Here is a 17,770-nt window from a genome sequence, read left to right on the forward strand (position 1 = left end):
GACAGGTTGGCCTCCACAAGATAATATTTCTCTCTTCTCAATTCAAAGAGTTAGCTTGGCTCTGTTTGATTTCTAATTTCATCTTTTCCCCTTATATTAAGGATCACTGTCCCTTACTGCCTATTTTCCAATGTTAAAAAACTCTAGATTCTGTTTCATTTGGTTTTCTAGTTTAAAATATCTTTTTAAGAACAACTCTGGTTCCCATTACTCAGTTACAGGCTGAAGGGTATCTTGGTGATTTTGACCCCAGTAAAATTACCCTGGGGTTGAAACAGGGTGCTTCGGACAGTTTGAGACAACTGGCCATTCTTCTGATGGTTACTTCTAATGAGTGCTCAGAATCCACAAAATTGTTCCTACTGAGAATTTTCATTGAAAATTACAAAAACACAGAAAAAGGTGCCTGGGTTGCTCAATTGGTTGAGCATCTGTCTTCGGTTTGGGTCATTGATCCCAGGGTCTGGGGAACAAGACCCACATCAGGCTTTCTGTTCAGTAGAGAGTCTGCTTCTCCTTCTCCCTCTGCCTGATGCTCTATTTGTGCTCTATCTCTCTCCTTCTCCCTATCAAATGAATAAAATCTTTAAAAAAGTAAAAACTCAGAGAAACAAATTAGAAAATTAAATTAAAATTAAATTATATCTAAAAATAAACTGTTTCTAAGCTTGAAGAAAATAAACATACTTAGAGGTACAGTATAGAACTTAAGTTCAATTTGCTGAAACATTAGAAAGATTTAAAGAAATTTGTAGCTCCAATTTTGCAGTGACACATACTCACAAGGAAGAATTATAAAAACATAAGGGGCAAAGAATGAAGTTCACATGATGGTAGCTGTTTATCTCAATGACTTTAATCTGAATTATGTTAAACAGTGGTACATTTATTTTTATTCATTTATATCAGTAGCCTCATCATCTTTTGGTCAAGTTAAAAAGCAATATAATTTAAGTAATATTAAACTTACTTCTGTTGCTTAGTTGTAGAGCACCATAGCAAAGATTTTGCTTTACTTTTCCAGGGATTGATCTTTCCCTCTCTCTCAATTCTACTTCCAAGAAAGATTTCTTAGAAACTATCATAACTAGAGAAGTCATAAGGTGAAATGCAATTTAATTCAATTTTGACATGCCTGCTGTATTCATACTACTATATACTATTAAGACTGCCAAAGAAGTAGAACTCACAGTTTTTGCCTTCCAAAAATGTGTACTCTGTTTGGTGAAACAAGATTCATCTAAATGAAACAAGATAAAGACAAACCTTAGTGCACATGAGGTAGGCCCACCAAGCAATACAAATGATGACAAAATGTAATATATGAGAGTTGGATTAACAAGAATGGCCACAAGAAAGAGGTGAGGTATCAGCTAAATTTTAAAGAAGGGTATTGTCATGGATAGCACTAAAGTCTCATGTGCTAGAAGAGTCACGAGAAGAATAACTATAGCAGACTTATGAGTGTCAGTGAAGGGGATGATAAACTTCAGTGCTGGGTAATAACTTTAGATATTTGATCTGCAAAATGGTGGGAGCCACAACAGTTTCTTAAAGAAGCTGGGATGAATGTGTTATTATAGAGAGATTATTCTTAAATATGTATATGGGATTTCTACCTCTAATATAGCTCTTTGGTCTGATTTTCACACCTACAGAGCTAAGATAATTTGAACTCAGAATCTTATTCCCTCAAGCACATCACCTTTTAGCATTTCCAGCACAGTGAAGAGAAACCTTTATCATCTTATTACATCTGCCAGATGTAATAACCATTCTTGAGACCTCTATCTCCTTATTCTTTCCTTCCCATATTGAATACTTTGGTTAAGCCCTGTTAGCTTCATTGGCTAAAAAAGCTCTTGAACCCTCCATTTATCTCCATATTCACAGCTAACATCATTCTTTATCCAGCCCCCATGCAGTCACTCTGGCCTCCCTCTAATTGGTAATTTATACCTTTGTGTAGAGTGATCCCTTTGAGCTGCAAAACTGATCATTTTACCCCTTGTTAAGAACTTTGAATGATTCCATTGCTTTTTGGACAATGACTCCATTCTTAATTTGACTTTGAATATATCTGTCCAGCTTCAACTTGGATCTGTGCACTGAAATCAGATTTCCAGGTTCCTCAACTGTACCAAAGTTCCTCCTCTTATGGGGACTTCTGTGTATAATTTTCTCTCCCTGACTGCTATGTTTACCACCATGGTAGATCGAAGATGTGCACAAATTCCTTGACACTCCTCCCATTGAGAGATGGAGTCCATTTTCCTTCTGTTGTTTGTGGTCTGGACTGCAATTACTTTGACCAAAGAAGTACAGTGAAGTGTGCCAGCTCTGGGGCTAACCTTTAAGAGAACTGGTAGCGTCCACCTTAGTCACACAAAGTCTTGAGCTTTATGAAGCTTTAGAAGTCTGCAGAGAGAATACGGAAGGGAAGAGTGAGAAGGGAAAGGTGGAGAGGAGACCAGGTAAGTCCAATTTTCTAGCAGTCCTGGTGGAGAATATAGCCATGTAAGTGAAGCCATTTGGACCATCCAGACCAGACCAGCTTCCAGCTGCATATCATGGAAAAGCCACATTTGATGCCACATGGTGTAGGAAATTGTTTAGTTTAAGTCCTGACTCACAAATGTGTAAGAAATAATTATTGACCAGATTTATAACCAAACTGACTCATTGAGCAATTTAATCCAAATGTCAGTTAATGCCAAAGTCACCAGCTAGTTTGTTCTGCTTGCTAAAAATATGAGTTATATTGCTTGTCTGCCTGAGTAAAATAAAGAAATATGTAAAAGAACATGTATATTTATCACATTTATATTTTATATTAGAGAAAGTATATTTTAGATCATGAAGGAAGTGACAACTTTTATATGAAATTTGTCATCTGAAATGCTTCCTTTCCTGGAAACCTTAACATTTATGAAGAAATCAAAGTCAAATGAGTAATATTTCTGGAAGTTCATATAATATTTATGGATGAAATGACTCCAAAGGACTATGCCTGGCATATTTTAAGTTTCCTTCAATCACAAAATAATTGAGTCCATAAGCAAATATTTTAAAAGATATCTATCATATGTTCTAGAACATGTTGGGCATACTAGGACAGTCCCTTCTCACCCCATCTCTACCTGAGCTTGGCTTAGTTATAGGTATTGAAGGCCTCCTCCTGCACACTTGATGCTTGTCCCCCACCTTTTACATCTGCTTCACAAGGGCAGAGACCCTGTCTATTCAGCAGTCTGACCCTAAATCCTAGAGCAATGTCAGTCTCATTAGTAATGCCTAACACTTTTGTTCTTTCTTTCAAGTGGTTCCCCATGGTTAAAACAAAGCCAGTCAAGGTGTCTGTCTGTGTAGATATATGTCACAGCAGAAGTAGTGCTTAGTCTTGGAAGAGAAGGTGGCAAGATTGTTGGGGAGAACTCCAAGAACTCATCTCAGAGCCGACTGAGTTGTTTACTAACCTTGTCAAAAAAGCTGAGAAACATAACATAAAAAAGTGTTGATTTGTGATCTGTGCACTCTCAGATAACTTCCTTTTAATATTGTCAAGATAAATGAGAGGAAAATATTATGTGCTAAAACTGTTTCTTTTTAAAAAGAAGTGCTATATATGTGTGCTTGATGTAGTATGAACATGGGTTGGTTCTCTTGGTAAGAATTACTGTTAATTAGTGTTATCCTTATATCTTGTTTATCAATGTGATTTGTTATCCTTATATCTTGTTTATCAATGTGATTTGTGACTTATCATGTTATGGGTCTCATTTCCCCAGAAATCATCTCACAGAAAAAGAGAGAGAGAGAAAGAGAGAGAGAGAGAGACTACAGAGTGAACTTCTATATGACCTTAGAAATAAATACAAATGTCTGTACTGATGTATTTCAAAGAAACATTTTACAGGCCACATAAGAGCAGTCATTCTTCTTTATGGACAAATTGCTATTAAGTTCTATTTTATCATTCATTCATGAACTTGTGGAGTGACATAGAGTACTTCCAGAATTCTGTGTACTCTACATAATAGAGAACTACCAACATAAAAATCCAGTATACCATGTGTTTCAGGCTGGACCTTCACACAGTAGTGGAGCCATTCTGGAAATGATTCTGGAAATGCTAAACCTCATGGAACATGTGGGTGGTCTACTCAGCTCCAAGCCTAGGCAACCAAACAGCTATGTGATTTATAAACAATGAATGATTTTGAGGCTAATGATACTTTTTAAATGAAAATTTATTTTACTTAAAATTTTCTCTCATGGCAGTTACTCAGTTTGCTACATGAAAATTATTTTTGTAGCAAGAGTTCTCGCATTCTGGTTCCTGACCAGCAACACCAGCTAGATGTTAGAAATTCCAGCTAGAAAATCAGATTCTTGGACCTTATCCCAGAATTACCAAGTAGGAAACTCAGTCTATTTTAACAAGTCCTCTAATGTGATTCTAATGTCTGCTTAAGTTTGAGAACCACTGGCCTATAGAATTTGGGGGGACAGTAAATTTAACAGAATTTTTTTCAAAGAAAGATTAACATTGGGTGTAGTGCAAAAATAATGAATACTGTTATGCTGAAAATAAAAAATAAATAAAAAAAGACTAGCTCTTTAAAAAAAATCTAGATTTATATGTCTAAACTTTTCATTTTAGATATCTTTTTATTTTTATTTTTATTTTTTTTTATTTTTTTTAAAGATTTTATTTATTTATTTGACAGAGAGAGATCACAAGTAGGCAGAGAGGCAGGCAGAGAGAGAGAGGAGGAAGCAGGCTCCCTGCTGAGCAGAGAGCCCGATGCGGGACTTGATCCCAGCACCCTGAGATCGACCTGAGCCGAAGGCAGTGGCTTAACCCACTGAGCCACCCAGGCGCCCCACATTTTAGATATCTTATTGGGCCTATTTTTATAGTAAACCTCACCATATCCTTAAGAATATTCTCAGTAGTTCATCAATTCATTGTAATAAAATAATACATTAAAGTACTGAAATACTAAATCCACAAATATACAAAGTTCAAAAAATAATACATTTGTATTAAAGTAGATGAGAAATAATCTTTCATAAAAGCTAAGCAATAAAGGTCATTCTGTAATTAACTTGTATCTTATTAACCTATCATTATTTAAATGGGATAAAACCTAGTACTTCAAATTCCCTACTTCTTGGATATAGAACCAAATAGCCTCAGTGAGTTTGCAGATGTCCAGCTGGATAATTCATTATTGTATCTGAATCTTTCTCCCTATTCTTCAGTGCTTTTTACTGTCCATATATCTAGTATTGACTTATAGCACTCCGCCTGAGATGGCTTTCCATTGAAGTATCCAGTGATCTATACTTATACCCTCTCATCTCTAATAATGTCTCTTGGGGCAAATCTCTGTTAGTTGAGGAAGAAAATGCCATAGAAACAAATTAATTCCTGTGAATTGCTTATTGGAAGTAGATACTTATTAACATATACTAATTTTTAACTGAAAGCAATTCAGGCACTATGTAAAAGTAGAGGAGAAATTTTGAAGCACTAAAGGGCTGATATTTTGAGTCACTCAGAATTTTTATGACTTCCTTTAAATCATATTGCACAGAGAGCCTTAATTTTGTGTACTTTCTTATCATCATATGCTCCTCTAGCTCTGGGCTATGTATTAAAGGGACAGAAATGGCCTCTTTCTCTGAGGACTTTCTTGGACATGTGCTTAAAGCACACTTTCGCAAAAGATCACAGCAATTGTTTGGATAAGGAGGTCAGTTAAAACACTCATGCAACTTTAGAAAAAAATTGTGGTAACAACTACATAACAACTTGCCATCATGAAACCATTTTTAAGTATAGTTCAGCAGGATGAAATAGATGCATATTGTTGTGAAACAGATTTCCAGAACTTTTTCATCTTGTAAACCTGAAACTTTGTACCCATTAAACTGATTAAACTCCCCCTGTCTGAATTCCTCCAGCTCCTGTGAACCGCCATTCTCCTTTTTGTTCCCATGAATTTGCCTTCTTTATATACTTCACATAAGGAGAATCATACAGTTTGTCTTTTTGTGACTGGCTTATTTCATTTAGCATAAGATGTTCAAGATTCATCACGCTATAGACAGGATTTCCTTCCCTAATATAGACTAATATGCCATTGTTTGTATATACTACATTTGTTTTTCCATTTATTTGTCGATGGGTGTTTGTGTTGCTTTTATCTCTCAGCTACTGTGAATAGTATTGCTATGAACATGATGTGCATATATGTCTTTGAGATCCTGCAGTTCTTTTGGTTATTTGCTTGAAGAATTGCTGGATCATATGGCAATTCTATTTTTAATTTTTTGAGGAGCTCACTACTGTTTTTCATCAGTTGCACCATTTTACAATTCAATTGACAGTGCACAAGTCACAAAAGCTCCATATTTTCTGTATCCTCAACAACACTTACTACTTTGATTTTTTAAAAAAGATTTTATTTATTTATTTGACAGAGATCACAAGCAGGCAGAGAGGCAGGCAGAGAGAGAGGAGGAAGCAGTCCTGCATTTATTGACAGGATCATATGGTTCTTACCCTTTCCTTTATTAATGTAGTGTATCACATTGATTTGTGAATATTGAAATACCCCTGCAGCCCAGGAACTTGATCGTGGTGAATAATTCTTTTAATGTACTGTTGAATTTGATTTGCTAGTATTTTATTGAGAACTTTTGCATCCATGTTCATCAGGGACACTGGCCTGTAATCTCCTTTTTAGTGGGGTCTTTGTCTAGTTTTACAATCAAGGCAATACTGGCTTCACAGAATGGGTTTGGAAGTTCTCCTTCCATTTCTATTTTTTGGAACAGTTTGAGAAGAATAGGCATTAACTCCTCTTTAAATGTCTGGTGGAATTCCCCTGGTAAGCCTTCAAACAAACTTGTTTGTTGAGAGATTTTTTGATTACTGATTCAATTTCTTTGCTGGTTATGGATCTATTCAAATTTTCTCTTTCTTCCTGTTTCAGTATTGGTAGTTTGTAAATTTCTAGATATGTCATTTCTTCCACATTTCTCATTTTGTTGGCATATAATTCTTCATAGTATTCTCTTATAATTATTTGTATTTCTGTTGTGTGGATTATGGTCTCTCCTCTTTCATTCGTGACTTCTCTTTTCTTTTTGATAGGCCTGACTAGAGGTTTATCGACTTTATTAATTGCTTCAAAGAACCAGCTCTTAGTTTTTTTGATCTGTTCTGGTTTTTTTTTGTTGTTGTTGTTGGTTTGTTTCTATATAATTTATTTATGCTCTGATTTTTATTATTTCCCTTTTTCTGCAGGCCTTAGGCTTTATTTACTGTTCCTTCTCTAGCTCCTTTAGGTGTAAGGTAAGTTTGTGTATTTGAGACTTTTCTTGATTCTTGAGGTAGGCCTGTATTGCTATATACTTCTCTCTTAGGACTGCTTTTGCTGCATCCCAAAGGTTTTGGACTGTCATCTTTTGATTTTCATTTGGTTCCATGCATTTTTAAAATTTCTTCTTTAATTTCCTGGTTAACCCATTCATTCTTTAGTAGGATGTTCTTTAACCTCCTTGTACTTCAGGTGATAATGATGTGTTAATGTAGGTTTATCAATTACAACAGACTTACCCCTCTGGTGATGCATATTCATAATGGGGGAGGCTGTGTATAGGTAGATACATGGGATACATAAGAAAACAATTTTATTGTGAACATAATTCTGTTGTAAATAATATAGTCAATTAAATTTTTTCTTTTGGTTGACTTCAAGTTTCATAGCTTTTTCTTTCCTTTTTAAAAAAGATATTATTTATTTATTTGACAGACAGAGATCACAAGTAGGCAGAGAGGTGGGCAGAGAGAGAGGGAGAAGCAGGCTCCCTGCTGAGCAGAGAGCCTGATGTGGTGCTCAATCCCAGGACCCTGAGATCATGACCTGAGCTGAAGGCAGAGGCTTTAACACACTGAGCCACCCATGTGCCCCAGCTTTTTTTTTTTTTTTTATAATATGTGTTTTTTTATTATTATTGCAAGTACAAATGGAGTTAAAAAATTTTTTTTTTAAATTTTAAGTCCAGTATAGTTAACAGTGTTATGTTAGTTTCAGGGGTATGATATAATGATTCAACAATTCCATACATTACTCAGTGCTCATCATCATCATGAGTGTACTTCTCATCATGAATTTCTTTTTTTTTCTTTCTATTATGTTAGCATATTTACTCCAAAGATACAGATGTAGTGAAAAGAAGGGCTATGTGCACCCCAATGTTCATAGCAGCAGTGTCCACAATAGCCAAACTGTGGGAAGAGCCAAGATGCCCTTCAACAGACAAATGGGTAAAGAAGATGTGGTCCATATATACAATGGAATATTACTCAGTCATCAGAAAAGATGAATACCCAGCTTTTGCATCAACATGGATGGGACTGGAGGAGATTATGTTAAGTGAAATAAGTCAAGCAGAGAAAGTAATTTATCATATGGTTTTACTTATTTGTGGAACATAAGGAATAGCATGGAGGACATTAGGAAAAGGGAGGGAAAAATGAAGGGGAGAAGTTGGAAGGGGAGGAGTTTCATAGCGTTGTGGTCTGAAAATATGCATGGTATGATCTTGATCATTTTGTATTTGTTGAGGGCCAATTTGTGACCCAGTATGTGATCTTTTCTGGAGAATGTTCTATGTGCACTTGAAAAGAATGTGTATTCTGCTGCTTGAGGATGAAAAGTTCTGAATTTATCTGTTAAGTCCATATGGTCCTGTGTGTCATTCAAAGCCATTGTTCCCTTGTTGATTTTCTGTTTAGATGATCTGTCCATTGCTGTAAGTGGGGTGTTAAAGTCCCCTAGTATTATTGTATTATTATCAATGAGTTTCTTTATGTTTATGATTAAGTGGCTTATATATTTGGGTGCTCCCAAGTTGGGGGCATAAATATTTACAATTGTTAAATCTTCTTGATGTATAGATCCCCTAATTATGATGTAATCCCCTTCTTCAACTCTTGTTATGGTCTGTTTTAAAATCTAGTTTGTCTGATACAAGTAGGGCTACTCTGGCTTTCTTTTGACATCCTTTACCATGATAGATAATTCTTCACCCTCTTACCTTTCAATCTGCAGGTGTCTTTAGGTCTAAAATGAGTCTCTTATAGGCAGAATATCAATGGATCTTGAGTTGTTTTTTTCCTCAATTTTGATATCCTATGTCTTTTGATTGGAGTATGTAGCCAATTTACATTCAGAATGATTATTAAAAGATACGAATTTAGAGTCATTGTGTTACCTGGAGAGTTGGTGTTTCTGGTGGTATTCTCTTGTCCTTTCTAGTCTTTATTGCTTTTGGTTTCTTATCCCCCACTCAGAAAGTCCCCTTTATTATTTCTTTTCTTTTTTTTTTTCAATTAATAATTTCTTTATTCTGGAAAAGCAAATGAAAGTCATATTCATATAAACACTGACATTATAAAGTACAGGGAGAGGGGGAAGGGAGAAGGAAACACAAACCTCTACAAATCCTGCTAATACTGTCTCACCAAAAAAGACCATAATGCTTTGTCCCATATTCAATCACTTATATAATAAACCACAAATAAAATCTTCTCTGGAAGATACATCGTTCCTCTTTGAGACGGCAGGGAAAATGGACCGGAAGTTGGGGGAGGAGGCTTTATTCTTTTGACAGATCCTCTCAGTCATTATAGATATTGCTGCACTGTTAATAAAAACTATGTGCTTCTCTGTAAAGCATTAAAAAAAATCCAAAGATGAGATGGCTGAGGTCTCAGCTCAAGTATCTCCAAATACATTGTTGTCCATTCCCTGACCTTCCCATGTGATATTTCTTGGTTGTTTTCCGGATCAATGCCATTCGCTGTTTGTGGGCCTCTGGGTGCAAGCCTTTTTGTAGGGTCAGATTTCTTCAGAGCCAAATCCTGGGATCCACATGTTCCACTGGCATTCTAGATGCAGCTGGACATCCTTCACCTCCGGGGTGCTGGACTTGCGATGCCGAGCGAGCTGTCAGGCTGCCGTCACCACCCTCTTGATAAAATCATCAGCAATCTGCAGCAGCATCTCTTCCACATCTTCATCCAATTGCTCATTAGGATTCACTTCTCTTACTAAGTCTTGTAATTTCTTCTTAGTCAATACCTGATTGTTTTCAGGGCTGAGACGCCCTCCTGTCCCAGGAGTGCCTGGTATCTTTACCACTGTGGTGCTATTGGCCATGGAGCCTAGTGGAGGGGTGCTGGCTGGTTCCGGTTTTATGGATGAGAAATTGCAGAGGTTGATTAAGGCTGAGGGGCCAAACTGGTTCATAATCTGTCGAGCTTTGGACTTCAGCTCATAGACCTTATCGAGGTCCTGTTTCTTTTTGGAGCTGTGAGGACCAAGGCCAATCAGAGGCAGCAGCGTCTATATTCCCATGATATGCGGAGACTGCCCCAGTGAAGCGTTCCTCTCAGCAGCCGGTCGACTCCCCTTTATTATTTCTTGCTGGGTTGGTTTAGTGGTTACAAAATCCTTTAGTTTTTGTTTGTCTGGTAAAGTCTTTATCTCTCCTTGTATTCTGAATGACAGCCTTGCTGGAGAAAGAATTCTTGGCTGCATATATTTCCCATTCAGCAGCTTGAATATTTCCTACCACTTTCTTCTGGCTTGCCATATTTCTGTGGAAAGATCTGCTCTGAACCTGATCTACCTTCCCTTGGAGGTTAAGGACTTTTTTCCCTTGCAGCTTTCAGGATTCTTTCCTCATTTTTGTATTTTGTGAATTTGACTATGGTATGCCTTGGTGATGGCTGGCTTTTGGTGAATTGAATGGGAATTCTCTGTGCTTCTTTGATTTTGGCGTCTGTGTCATTCTCCAGATTGGGAAGTTTTCAGGTATAATTTGTTTGAACATACCTTCTGCTCCCTTTTATCTCTTCATTTTCTGGGACTCCTATGATACAAATGTTATTCCATTTTAATAAGTTGCTGAGTTCCCTAAGTCTACTTTAATGGCCCATTACCTTCTTTCCTCTTCAGTTTCATTATTTTCCATAATTTTATCCTCTCTGTCACTGACTCTCTCTTCTGTCTTGCTTATCCTCAGTTTTAGAGCCTCTATTTGGCATCTTAGTAATAGTATTTTTAATTTTGGCCTAGCTAGATTTTAGATCTTTTACCTCTGCAGTAAGAGGGTCTCTTAGTGTCTTCTATACTTTTTTCAAACCCAGCTAGTATCCCCCTCTTTTTTTTTTTTTTAAGATTTTATTTATTTATTTGAGAGAGAGGGATAGAGAGAGCATGGGCACAGAGGAAAAGTGAGAAGCAGGCTCCCTGGGGAGCAGAGAGCCCAATGTGGGGCTCAATTCCAGGACCCTGAGATCACAACCTGAGCCAAAGGCAGACATTTAACTGACTGAGCCACCCAGGCACTCCTCAGCTAGTGTCCTTATAATTGTTTTAAATTCTAATTCAGACATCTTACTTATCTCTGTATTTATCTCTGGCTGTCATTTCTTCCCGTTCTTCTTTTGGGGTGAATTTCTCCATCTTGTCATTTTGGGGAAGAGAAAAAAGGCAAAATAAAATGAAATTTTAAAATTGATGAAAAAAATTTAAAAATAAGATAAAAAATACAAGAAGCTAGATTCTAGGTATATTTTGGTCTGCCTGTTATGAAAAGCTTGATAGAAAAAAGGTAGAAAGAGAAGGAAAAAAATTAAAAATTAAAAAATATAAATTAAAATAAAAAAATTCTTTCTGTATCCAAAAAAAAAAAAAATAATAAATAAAGATATAGTGGCTCTATTCTCCACTTGGTGACCCTGTTTAATTTCCTGAGGTGGAGCAAGCTGGTGAGAGAGGAGAGAAAATGGTTGGGCCTTGTTCTCTTGTGTCCCAGGCGAGAAATGCATGGCTCTTCTCTTCAGTAAGCCCTCCAGACACACTAATAGTGACCTGGCCTGTGTCTTTGGTTTCTGTCAGAATCATGCCTTCACACTGTGTCTGAACTGTCCACCTTCCATCGGCACAGCATTCCTTTGTTTTATTTCAGGTGAGGCTGTTTCAAAGCTCATTGCTTCACAGACCCTTGTGTTGCAGACCCACACTGATCCTCCAAGAAGGGTTTCCCTGCACTGTTGTTGGTGCCAGCTTGTTGCAGAAGACAGCCATGTGACCATCCAACAGTTCAGAGTTTATGGTAAATCACAGCACACAGCCTGTGCCAGGGTTTGCTGTGCTTGCCAGCATCCATTCCTATACTGGTGAGCAAGATTGTTTGGTGGTACCTACAGGACCTTTGCCCTTGGAGAGGCTGTATCACCTCCACTAAATGCACTCCAAATAGGAGAACTGCTTCTCCCTGAGGGACCCTGGGGATCCACAGGCTGCCTGCTGCTGGGGTTCAGCTCTGCTCTCCCACCTGAGCATCCTCGGCTCCTAGGCGGGAATGTGGCAATGTTGCAGACCACTGAAACTGTGCAATGTGCACTTTGCTGTTTGTAGAAAATGCGTGGTATTATAACCCTCTCCTCTTACCCGTCAAAGGTTTTGGGGCAGAGCTTTTTAGTTTAGTCTCCTGTGTGTGTTTTCATCGTTTCTTTGTCCCCAGCCCCTGCTCTTTCTCTTTTCCTTCTCTCTTGCCTCTCCCTCCATAAGCAGGGCTCCCTTCCTGAAACAGCGCCCATGGCTTTTTTTTCCCCCAGGAACTCTCTGCAGTTCCTACCTTCCATGGGTTGGGTTTTTTTTTTTTTTTCTTTTCTCTCTCTCTCTCTCTCTTTTTTTTAAATTTGTAGATGTGTAGCTTTGTTCCCTAAGACTTACGATTGACTTCTTGGATGTTTAGAATGATTTGATATTTATTTAGTTGTGTTCAAGGAAGGGGGCAAGCATAGGGTCACCCTACTCTCCCACCATCTTAACCCCCCCCCATTTTTAAACTAGATTATTAGATTTTGTTATTGTTGAGTTGTAGGAGTTATTTATATATTCTGGATATCAACCTTTTATCAGATGTATGATATGCAAATATTTTCTCCCAATCCATAGTTTGCCTTTCACTCTGTTCATTGTGTCCTTTGATATACAAGGTTTTTACTTTGATGTAGTCCCATTTGTGTACTGTGGCTTTTGTTTGTTGTGCTTTTGATGTCATATTCAAGTAGTCTTTGCCAAGTCCGATGTCATGAAGTTTTTTCTGTATGTTTTCTTTTAACTGTTCATGTAGTTTTAACTTAAGGAGCTAAGTTGTCACTCTCAGTAAGGTTTTTTGTTTGTTTGTTTTTCCCTTTGGTGGGATATGTAATTTTAACCACAAGTTCTGACATTATAGATGAAATTTTTTAAAAAAAGTGTATTTGAGATAGTAGTCTGAAGAAAGAAAGGCACAATTCTAAAATTTGTCCCTTCTTGAGAAACTTTATAACATGAACGAACTATTTCAAGTCTTTTTTATAACAAAGGCGTAATATCACTTTTAAATCTTCAAATGAAAATATCTTCTAAAATTAGAAATATACCTTGGTATATTGTTTCAAGCAAGGGAGACGGACTTTATTTTATTATTAAACTTTAAGACATCTCTATTTATAAAATGTCTGGCTTTGAGACTTTTTGTGTTTCAGTCTGGCCAACTTACAATTGCTAAAATTTCATATTTAGAATATGGTGCAATTGTAAAGATACAATCAGTGATCTCAGAACTAACAATATCTCAGGGAAAAGATTGGCTATTTGGCAATGAAGAGATAACATTTCAAAGTTCAACATTTGTCTATAATTCTGGGAAAAAAGCATGAAACCACCTATTGAAGAGCTTCAGATTTAACAAATATGGCTTTATACTTATTCCTTCTTCAAGCAAAATGTAGGTTACAAGGTACAAAGAATTGGCTATGACAAGCTATTTTCAGGATAAAATGAAATATAAGTAATTTAATTCTGAACATATGATGGGATGAGAATGCAGTGATTTTCTAAAATGGGCTCTCTTGAATTCTGTGAAATATGTCTCAAATAAATGGCTAAGCATACTTCACCTCCCCCCCCCAAAAAAAACCCACAGAAATCAAAGAAGCACTGTGGTTTATTGTTCAAAAAGGTTATCTCTTAATAAAATAACAAGTGTTGCAAAAAGAAACTATAGGAAGATGATTTAACGTTCATTGACAAGAAACAATAGGTTGAATAACATTTAATAATATTTTAATAACACAGAAGTAAATAACTTCAGCAAATGTAGGATGTATTTATGTCTCCTCTCTCTTTTCACTAGGGGCGAAGGAAATTGAGATTTTTCACAATTCACTGATAGCAGGAGGAGGACTGAGTAGCTATTGTTCACCTGATCTAACAAGGGGGAAGGGCCAAGTAATGGGCTGACCTGGACAAAGGAGATGATGAAAGTTACTTGTGACTTTCTGAGTGGCATAATGAAAATAATTATATTTTGGGCATTGATCCCACAACAATTCAAATACTTATGATGTTCCAGATTTTGTTCTAGGGCCTGGGGATTCACCAGTGGAAAAAAAACAGTCCACCAACCAACCAACCAACCAACCAACCAACCAACCAATCAAGTGCCCATTCTCATTGAATATAGAAAGAGAAGGTGAGAGAGGGGAGAAGGTTTAATGAATTGGTTGAGATAAGCAGTGTGATAATAATAGTAAAAAGCTGTGCCAGGGGCTTGTTAACTTAGATAGGGTGGTCCTAGAAGATCACTGTAAAGAAAGAAGGTTTGAGTGGAGATCTGAGTAAAGGAGACAGCAAGCCCTGTGATATCTGAGGGAAGGGAATTCTGGGCAAAGTAAACAGCAAACGTGAGGGTCCTGAGACTGGCAGGTGTTTTGAGGAACAGAGAAAAGAGCAGTATGGTTGGAGCACAGGGATCAAGTGAGAGCATAGAAGGATTGAAGGCTGAGAGTGAGGCACAGTGGGATCACAAAGCTTTTGCACAGCAAAGGAAACAGTTAACAAAACCAAAAGACAACTGACAGAATGGGAGAAGATATTTGCAAACGATTTTGATCTTGATGAAATCCCAATATTTCATATTTGCCCTTGCTTCCCTTGCCTTGCATATTTGCCCTTGCATCCCATCCCTTGGCGATGTTCCTAGGAAGAAGTTGCTGTGGCTGAGGTCGAAGAGATTGCTGACTGTGTTCTCATCAAGGGTTTTGATGGATTCCTTTCTCACATTGAGGTCCTTCATCCATTTTGAGTCTATTTTTGTGCGTGGTCTAAGGAAATGGTCCAATTTCATTTTTCTGCATGTGGCTGTCCAATTTTCCCAACACCATTTATTGAAAAGGCTGTCTTTTTCCTTTGGACATTCTTTCCTGCTTTGTCGAAGATTAGTTGACCATAGAGTAGAGGGTCTATTTCTGGGCTCTCTGCCGTCTTGATGATGACAGCTTTGTAATAGAACTTGAAGTAAGGAATTGTGATGCCACCAACTTTGGCTTTCTTTTTCAATATTCCTTTGGCTATTTGAGGTATTTTCTGGTTCCATATAAATTTTAGAATTATTTGTTCCATTTCTTTGAAAAAAAAAAAGGATAGTATTTTGATAGGAATTGCATTAAATGTGTAGATTGCTTTAGGTAGCATAGACATTTTCACAATATTTGTTCTTCCAATCCAGGAGCATGGAACATTTTTCCATTTCTTTGTGTCTTTGTGTCTCAATTTCTTTCATGAGTACTTTATAGTTTTCTGAGTATAGATTCTTAGCCTCTTTGGTTAGGTTTATTCCTAGGTATCTTATAGTTTTGGGTGCAATTATAAATGGGATTGACTCCTTAATTTCTCTTTCTTCTGTCTTGTTGTTGGTGTAGAGAAATGTAACTGATTTCTGTGCATTGATTTTATATCCTGACACTTTACTGAATTCCTGTACAAGTTCTAGCAGTTTTGGAGTGGAGTCTTTTGGGTTTTCCACATGCAGTATCATATCATCTGCGAAGAGTGATAGTTTGACTTCTTCTTTGCCGATCTGGATGCCTTTAATTTCCTTTTGTTGTCTGATTGCTGAGGCTAGGACTTCTAGTACTATGTTGAATAGCAGTGGTGATAATAGTCATCCCTGTCATGTTTCTGGCCTTAGCAGAAAAGCTTCCAGTTTTTCTTCATTGAGAATGATATTTGCGGTGGCTTTTTCATAGATGGCTTTGTTAATATTGAGGTATATACCTTCTATCCCTACACTCTGAAGAGTTTTGATCAGGAAGGGATGCTGTACTTTGTCAAATGCTTTTTCATCATCTATTGAGAGTATCATATGGTACTTGTTCTTTCTTTTATTTATATGTTGTATCATATTGATTGATTTGCAAATGTTGAACCAACATTGCAGCCCTGGAATAAAATCCACATGGTCGTGGTGAATAATCCTTTTAATGTACTGTTGAATCCTATAGGCTAGTATTTTGGTGAGAATTTTCGCATCTGTGTTCATCAAGGATATTGGTCTGTAGTTCTTTTTGATGGGATCCTTGTCTGGTTTGGGGATCAAAATGATGCTGGCCTCATAAAATGAATTTGGAAGTTTTCCTTCTATTTCTATTTTTTGGAACAGTTTCAGGAGAATAGGAATTAGTTCTTCTTTAAATGTTTGGTAGAATTCCCCTGGGAAGCCATCTGGCCCTGGGCTTTTATTTGTTTGGAGATTTTTGATGACTGTTTCATCTCCTTACATGTTATGGCTCTGTTAAGGTTTTCTATTTCTTCCTGGTTCAATTGTGGTAGTTTATATGTCTCTAGGAATGCATCCATTTCTTCCAGATTGTCAAATTTGTTGGTGTAGAGTTGCTCATGGTATGTTCTTATAATTGTCCGTATTTCTTTGGTGTTGGTTGTGATCTCTCCCCTTTCATTCATGATTTTATTTATTTGGGTCCTTTCTCTTTTCTTTTTGATAAGTCTGGCCAGGGCTTTATCAATCTTATTAATTCTTTCAAAGAACCAGCTCCTAGTTTTGTTGATTTGTTCTATTGTTTTTTGGTTTCTATTTCATTGATTTCTGCTCTGATCTTTATGATTTCTCTTCTCCTGCTGGGCTTAGGGTTTCTTTCTTGTTCTTTCTCCAGCTCCTTTAGGTGTAGGGTTAGGTTGTGTACTTGAGACCTTTCTTCTTTCTTGAGAAAGACTTGTACTGCTATATATTTTTTTCTCAGGACTGCCTTTGCTGTGTCCCACATATTGTGAACCACTGTGTTTTCATTATCACTTGTTTCCAGGACTTTTTAAAATTCTTCTTTAATTTCTTGGTTGACCCATTCATTTTTTAGAAGGATGCTGTTTATTCTCCGTGTATATGGTTCTTTCCAAATTTGCTCTTGTGATTGAGTTCTAGCTTCAGAGCATTGTGGTCTGAAAATATGCAGGGAATGATCCCAATCTTTTGATACCAGTTGAGACCTGATTTAGGACCCAGGATGTGATCTCTTCTGGAGAATGTTCCATGTGCATTAAAGAAGAATGTTTATTCTGTTGCTTTGGGATGAAATGTTCTGAATATATCTGTGATGTCCATCTGGTCCAGTGTGTCATTTAAGACCTTTATTTCCTTGCTGATCTTTTGTTTGGATGATTTGTCCATTTCAGTGAGGGGAGTGTTAAAGTCCCCTACTATTATTGTATTATTGTTGATGCGTTTCTTTGATTTTGTTATTAATTGGTTTATATAGTTGGCTGCTCCCACGTTAGGGGCATAGATATTTAAAATTGTTAGATCTTCTTGTTGGATAGACCCTTTGAGTATG

General features: G+C 36.9%; 1 pseudogene; it reads right to left on the bottom strand.

The window, feature by feature from the left end:
• Positions 1 to 9,435: 9,435 nt before the first annotated feature.
• On the bottom strand, positions 9,436 to 10,480 carry LOC132027925 (transcription initiation factor TFIID subunit 12-like; annotated as a pseudogene).
• Between the last annotated feature and the right edge of the window lie 7,290 nt (positions 10,481 to 17,770).

This window comes from Mustela nigripes, chromosome 12 (assembly GCF_022355385.1).
Source record: "Mustela nigripes isolate SB6536 chromosome 12, MUSNIG.SB6536, whole genome shotgun sequence".
NCBI lineage: Eukaryota > Metazoa > Chordata > Mammalia > Carnivora > Mustelidae > Mustela > Mustela nigripes.